Source organism: Ictalurus furcatus, chromosome 11 (assembly GCF_023375685.1).
Source record: "Ictalurus furcatus strain D&B chromosome 11, Billie_1.0, whole genome shotgun sequence".
NCBI classification, from domain to species: domain Eukaryota; kingdom Metazoa; phylum Chordata; class Actinopteri; order Siluriformes; family Ictaluridae; genus Ictalurus; species Ictalurus furcatus.
The window spans coordinates 8,625,001-8,632,907 of NC_071265.1; positions in this window are offsets into that span (position 1 = coordinate 8,625,001).

Here is a 7,907-nt window from a genome sequence, read left to right on the forward strand (position 1 = left end):
AGAGAATAGGAGGATGCAGCAGCATGTAATGATTATTTACAAAGATGATGAGGCTACTTAGCAACACATTTACATACAAAATTTGCACATAGAGATTACTTGCCCTTGCGGTTGATATTTCTCGAGCCTAAACTGAGTTATCTGTTCGCAACATTAACCTTTTGCAAATGGCATCATCCATCCACTAAATCTAGGGCTTGTTAAATAGTCTTTTGTGGTGAGATGTAGTTATTTAGATGGTGACTTGCACCCAGATAAAAGGAGGAATTAAATATGCTCTGGCAGGACGTACATTTCGGTTTTATGTGGCGATACTTTGTGTTAATTGTTTCCCTGCACCTTGATCCTGTAATTAGGACCTCGCTAATTATCTAATTAGCCGATAGCAGAAGGGCAGGTTGACGGCAACAGTTCAGCCATCGTTCAGTAGCTCATTATCCTTGAGAAAGTCACTGCGTGCCCCCTTCCCTCCCCTTCCTCTTTGTGGCCAGCGGGCTTGGGGAAGAGTCTGGCTGGAGGAGCACACTGTTCTGCCACACTCTGCATTTATCAAGCTGTCTCCTAAAATGGCAAGTTTTCCACATCACAAAAGCTCCTCTGACAGCCAAGTTTATATTGCAGTGGGAGCCCATATGGGTCAGGAGACAGAAGGAGGGGAGGTTTTGGCAGAAAGAGCAAGTTAAAGAAAGACTGAAAATGGCCATTTATAGGTGTTGGGTTAGAGAGACGAGAGGACAGGGGTAAAAGAGAGGAGAAGAGAGAAAACATCTCTCAACTGCCCAAGGCTGCTCCTTGTCCTGCTCAGCTGCAGAGATCCTTGTTCATTTTGGAGCTCGGTGGGGAAGCCAGACGGGACGTAGCTACATCCCTCCTGGGAGCCGCCATGGGGACACCCCCATCCTTCTATTTCTCTCTCTCCATCAACCCCCTGCATCCCATGCTGACTCTTATGAAGTCCAGACCACTGGGACACTGCACCTTTGTGTTGGCCCTGCCACGAACATGGTTAATCAGTAATCCAGTTTGGGTCTTTCTCTCTGTCTCTGTCTTTCTTGCTTAAGGACGTGAATGCATAACGGTGTTGTCATGCCTTATTAAGCTGATTAACAGCTATTATCTTTTTTGTTTTTCTGATCTTTTTCCTGCTTGGTAAAACACTGTCATGAGTTTACCAGTATGTGGCACTAATGAGTTATGACTAATGGTTATCAGTATTCTTTTTCATTTACAGATAATCATTGATATTTACTTAGCTGCAGTTACAACAAACCCAAGCTCAAAATATGTTTATAATTGCAAACTGCAGAGTAATTGAGACTATATAAAGCATAAGCAGGATGCTCTTAAAAATGTATTGACACACTTTCTGATTGTAAAAAAAATAATAATGTAAGAAAAACATAGACATTAAGTGTTTAGACTTAAGTATTATCTCTCATCATATGAAACATCCATTTAGATTTAGCTATACTATTTAATCTTCATATTTTAGTATTTTAACATTAAATGCTTTGTAGAAGATAAACAGAGCTTATGCATACCCTCAAAGATTTAAAAAAAAAGCATTCGCATTAGAACAATACGTTTAAAATATCATGATCCGGGAGACCCGCGTGAGTTCCCTCCAACCTCCCATGAGCATATTGGTAAATGGATGCGCTGTGCTAAATGTGTGTGTGTGTGTGTGTGCATGGTGCCAAGAAGTAGACTATTCACACAGTCACATAGTCAGAGTAACTGACACTCAGACATGGAATGTTCTGATCCATACAGTCACTGGATTTCATAGCAATCAAGCTCCTACAGGATGAACATGACCGTTCATTATCAAAAGGATATGACACCATCCAAAGAAAAAAAAAAACATATAAAAAACATTTAGAATTGGAAGAACTGGCATGCCATATTAGCAAAGAAACTGAATATCTAACAAGATATTACCAAGACTGACTAATCACTGGGCTTGACCAAGCATATATATATAAACCTCTTAAAATCCAACAATTCCACTGTAAAAAAAAAAAAAAAAAAAAAAGTCTTCATATAATGAATATGAACCTGTATCTATGATTAATAATGTAATGAACAGCAGCCGCCAATGAACACAAGCCTCCTAATGCACATAATAATATCAATAATCCCATGCCACATGACATATTGCAAATCCACCCAGCTTTGGAGTGTGGAAAGGCAATATACTGACAGAAAAATGTGAGAATATTTGGTTTATGTCCACATATATCACAACACAGAGCAGTCCAGTCTACAGCCGTCTAGATTCACTACAATGGCCCAAGCAGCACAGTTCCCTTAACGTGACATTTAGCCATGCTTTTAAGTTGTATTTTTTATACCTTTTCTTTAATCTTTGGAGGCAGACCACACAAAAAAAGCCATTGTCCTTCTGTTGGTAATTGAGTTTTTGAAGTATCAGGAGCTAGTTGTAAAAAGCATCCATCTAGCTGAGGAGCTGATCAATATGAGGAAGAGGAGAGGAGTGAGCGATTGATTTATCCCCAGGCTGCTGCTTGCTTAAGGCAGTGCCGTGGTCTGAACACCACAGCTCCTTGGAGCCAGATTAACACTGAGCCTCATTACCACGCGTGTAAATAAAGACGGATGGCCAGCAATATTCCCACAAATTTGTTTCCCATTACAGCAGGGCCAGCAGTAATTGCAGCTTGTGACCGGATTCCCCCGAGTGTGCGTACAGTTACATTCATATTACTGCCTGGACAACTTGCTGTTTGGCGACAGGAGTAAATATTCATCTGAGTAAAACAAGCCTCCGTAGACGTCATAGACTGTTTTTGGTAATGGAAAGAGATTCGGACATGTCATTTTGTGAGGTTTGTGCATAGTATGTGCTTTTAAATTTAAAATGCATGTAGCATTTTTTGGTGAAAGTATTACATTTACATTTATTCATTTAGCAGATGCTTTTATCCAAAGCGACTTACAAATGAGAAAATACAAGCAAAGTGATATATCAAGCAGAGAACAATACAAGTAGTACTACAATACAAGATCCGTTAATTGAGGTCCAGAAGAAGCAAAGTGCGAAGAGTAGAGGTGTAAGTGCCAGAGTAAATGTTTTTTTTTTTTCCATTTTTTTTATGGGTTGGTTAGGTGTTCACGGAAGAGGTGGTCTTTAGCTGTTTTTTGAAGATGGTGAGAGATTCTGAGGCCCGTATTGAGGTTGGAAGTTCATTCCACCACTGAGGAACAGTTAGTTTGAATGTTCTTGAAAGGGACCTTGAGCCACGCTGAGTAGGTACTACTAAGCGTTGGTCATTAATCGATCGCAGATTGCATGAGGGAACGTAAGTCTTCAGTAGAGAGTTGAGGTAGGAGGGTGCTGTTCCAGACAAGGTCTTGTAGGTGAGCATCAAGGCCTTGAATTTGATGCGGGCGGCTACAGGAAGCCAGTGGAGGGAGATGAAGAGGGGTGTGACATGGGTTCTCTTGGGCTGGTTGAAGACGAGGCGTGCTGCTGCATTCTGAATCATTTGAAGGGGTTTGATGGAGCTGGCCGGAGGGTAGTGAGAGTAGTGAGTTGCAGTAGTCCACTTTTGAGATAACAAGGACCTGGACTAGTAGTTGCGTAACCTGTTCGGTGAGGTAGGGTCTGATTTTCTTGAGGTTGTACAGGATGAACCTACAGGACTGTGCAGTTGTTGAGATGTGGTCTGTGAAGGTCAAGCTGTCATCGAGAATCACCCCAAGGTTCCTGGCCGTCCTGGTTGGCTTGAGTGTGGTTGAGCCGAGCTGTACAGTGAGGTTGTGGTTGATTGAGGGAGAGGCTGGGATGACAAGAAGCTCAAATTTTGCCAGGTTGAGCTTAAGGTGGTGTTCCCTCATCCAGACCGAGATGGCCGATAGGCAAGCAGAGATACGTGCAGAGACAGGTGAATCGTCAGGCTGGAAGGACAAATAGAGCTGGGTGTCATCAGCATAGCAATGGTATGAGAAGCCATGAGACTCAGTCACCTGCCCTAGAGATGTAGTGTAGATAGAAAAGAGCAGTGGACCCAGAACTGACCCCTGTGGAATGCAAGTTGTGAGTTGCTGAGTTTCAGATACCTCCCCTCCATGATACCTTGAAAGATCTGTCTGAGAGATAGCATTCCACCCAGCGCAGTATACGTCTAGTCTCAATCAAGCAACAAAAAAAAAGAGTATCAGTCTATAGTGTGTCCCAAAAATCTCCATAAATAGGCGACCATGTTTGCCGGCACCATGTTGGTTGTGCCTTCATCAGTGGATGTTCGTGGACATCCACTTCTCTGCAACAGTCAGTTCCATCGCAACCTTGTGACAGCTTCTTCATCCAGCCATGAGAACGATTTCAATATATTCTTCTTTTGTCAAAGGCACCCTTAAAGGCTTTCTGAAGGAATATATATAAGTATGTGTGTGTATATATATATATATATATATATATATATATATATATATATATATATATATATATATATATATATATGAACATTTTTGCAACACATGTATGGAGACTTTTGGGACACTCTGTAGTCTCTGGGTGTCTGATGATGGTCAATAAGTAATTAATCACATTAACCAAGCATGCTGCTACTCAATGAAAACTTTACATAGTTGAGTACATTAATATAATCCTGTGATTTGTTGGAGTCCACTCCACATTACACAATCAGAGCTGCTGTTATAGAAGATTAATCATCACCTTCTGATGAATCCAATTCAACAATTGCACATCCCTGTGGTATGACACTAAATGAAACTACTAGCTGCTACTGTTTTCAAATAACTGATTTATTCACTAGTTTGATCCATAGTTTTAGGTATACGATAATGTCCAATGGATATTAAATGGATCGCAACCGTAAACTTTCATGTGCAGTGCTAAAATAAAATCTATGTTAAAATAAAATGATTAGAATGACTCAGTAAATGTTTAGCGAGAGTTTCATGTAATGCTTGTGTTGTATTTATATGCTTAGGGAGGCACTCTTGACACCTCTATAGGAGGAGGATACATGAAAGAACTGTGTGCCCTAGGTGAGCCACAATCGCTTCTTCACTTCTCATCTTATCGATTTGTGCAAGAAATATAGAAGTGATGCTCTGGAGAGGACGGAGGGCTGCCCTGCTATTGAGTCATTTTCCCCATCTTTTCAAAAAATCTTTAATCAAACTTAAAGTGAAATACTAACATGCCACTTGACATGACCTTTTAGCCCGTTATGAATCACCACATTTTTAAAATGGTGCTGGTGACTGTCTTTTGCCTGCCTTGTGATAGATATTCCCTCATCGCTACACAGTGGAGGAGACCGAACAGCTTCAGCGTTTGGTCTAATGGTTATCTTGGGCCTCCTGGCTAGTGACCTATGACAAATCCTGGACAAGAAATCCATGTTTAAAGCACTGCAGATCTTCTTCACAGATTTTCCCCAAGAACATTTTGACTTTTAATGGTGCACATACACAATCTTCATGGGTAAAAGCACAAAATGTGGTTTCTTTGAAATAAATGTTAGTATTTGAATAAAATTATGGGTCATGATGACAAAAATGAAATCAATACAGCGCAGCAAGATCAATGCCTAACATGGGGTTTCGATTAAAGAAGGCAAGAAACACAAAACTGGAGGTGAAGGGTCGTGGCCTTTTGAACTGTGAGGACTGTAAAATGTGGTAGGCTATAAAAACCCAGAATGACTGGCTGATTGAAGTCTCTTATGGCCCATCATTACATTATCATAACCCAAGACACTGCAATGCTACAGAGAGGAAATCTAGTCCTAAATACAGCAAACAGGACACCATTTAATGTCCATTAATTATAAAAGTACTTTTCATTTTAGAATTTAGTGACAGTTCTGGGAAATCTTTCGATCAGAGGATAATAGACTCAAGGGTCCATAATTGCCACAGAGCCCAGGGCTTTAAAGCACTCCATCTTGTCCAACATCACCCGAGGGCAAGAGCCAGCTAAGGGTAAGATCCTCACACAAAGGGCTCATTGGGAAGGTTTAAGCCGTTAAAACAACATGCAGCACCATCATACTCAGAGAAACAATGGCACACACATTAGTGAATCCCCAGCGGGCCGGCTGGCTTGCTCTGCAGAATGATGTCCCCGTGGTGTTGGTCCATTGAAGACACGTTTGTCCCAACTGTTCTTTTCTGTGGCTGGCTTAGGTACAGGGTTAAGGAGGAGGAGCAGCAACTGCAGGGCATCCAGCACATTTTCAACTCACACATCAATCTAGTTTCATTAAAAGAGTCTTAACACTCCAGGATTACTCCATCAGCATTCCTGTAAAGACGAGTCTTATCATGAGAGCAAACTGGACTTTCTGTGTGTGTGTCTCTCTCTCTCTCTCTCTCTCTCTCTTTTGCTCTCTGTCAATGCCCCTCGCCCCCCCCCCCCCCGCCAAAAAAAAAACATTGCTGGATGTAAACCAATTTTTTCTTGAGATCAAAAGTCTGAATCTTCTGTTAGATCCTAGGTTCTTATTGTATTTCAAATAAAAAAGGGCCAAAACTCAAAACTCGACTATTAATATTAATATTAATATTGATAAAAATTTAAAAGAATGGATGAAAGAAAGAAAGAAATACATAGATAAAAGGAAAAAAATACATTACAGGAAATAAAAAAAAATAAAAGGGGATATTATCAAGAAATTAAGTAAATGGTGTGCAAATAGAATATTAAACTAGCTTTTAATTTGTATAAGCATTTCTCAAACAACAATTATTGGTACAAATTTACATTGACATTACATTACATCCTAAAAAAAACCCTCCTCCTAAACATAAACCCGTTTTACGATTTAACTCTTCTATTGGATCCAGAACGATGGTAAGCATCTGCCAACTTGACAGGTTTAGAATTTTAAAGAAAATATTACCCAAAAAATTAAACCAATATTGAAACAGATGTGTTTCTTGAGTAATTAAACTTCTAGTACAAATTTACATTAATGGTCATTTTACATTTTAAAAAATGTAACACTGAAAAAAAAAAAAACCCAAGCAGAACCCCTCCTGCTGAACATATGAAACCTTCTCCTGTGTTAACTCTGAAGTGTCTGTCCGATCCCTCATCTTTTATGAAACCAGCTAATAGCTTTCCTTTTCTTTTCCTTTTTTTAAGTGGAATATCATATTATGCCTAGAAATGTACAGAGAATGGATATGAAAAGATGATATCTTTCATCAAAGATGGTGCTCTTCCATCCATCAGGCTAACTAGCCATCCATTCCATAAGCTGCAAGCCTCACCGCTGACTGTGTATTACTCTAAAAAGCCTCCAGCAGCTGAGGTAAATGATTCTGGTTATAATCCAAGGCACTTATGTGAATCAGAGGATCCAGATTTTGATAGGTTTGTAATGGACTTTTCCTCTTCATTAACTGACTTATAGGTCCTGGATTTTATGCTTTGTGGCTTTAAATTGAATAATACATCTCGGATGTTAAAGTAACATTCATATTTTTAAAATCAATGTTAGTAAAATTTTATGTACACTGTTGTATTTGTTGATAGCTGCTGCTCGCAAATAAAGCAGCAATTTATTGGTCCCGTACTCTTTTTTTTCTTCACTATTATCACAAGCGCAAAGGCACGCCATAAAAAACTTTAATTAAAATTTTAATTAACAGCAGTAATCAATAGGGTGTAACATAACATCTCACATATTTTCTGCGACACAAAGGGAAAATGCTATCAAACAAACACAGAGGGACAAGAGATGGAGATTTTACAGACTAATAAGTGAATACAAACTTGCTCTTCTCATTCTATCTCACTTTTAAAGAAACGTGTATGAAGTCAAAGACTTCTAACAAAATACCTATACAGGTAATGATGACTTAATGACCTGCGGTCACGGTCTTATACAGGCTGCTTTAATTTT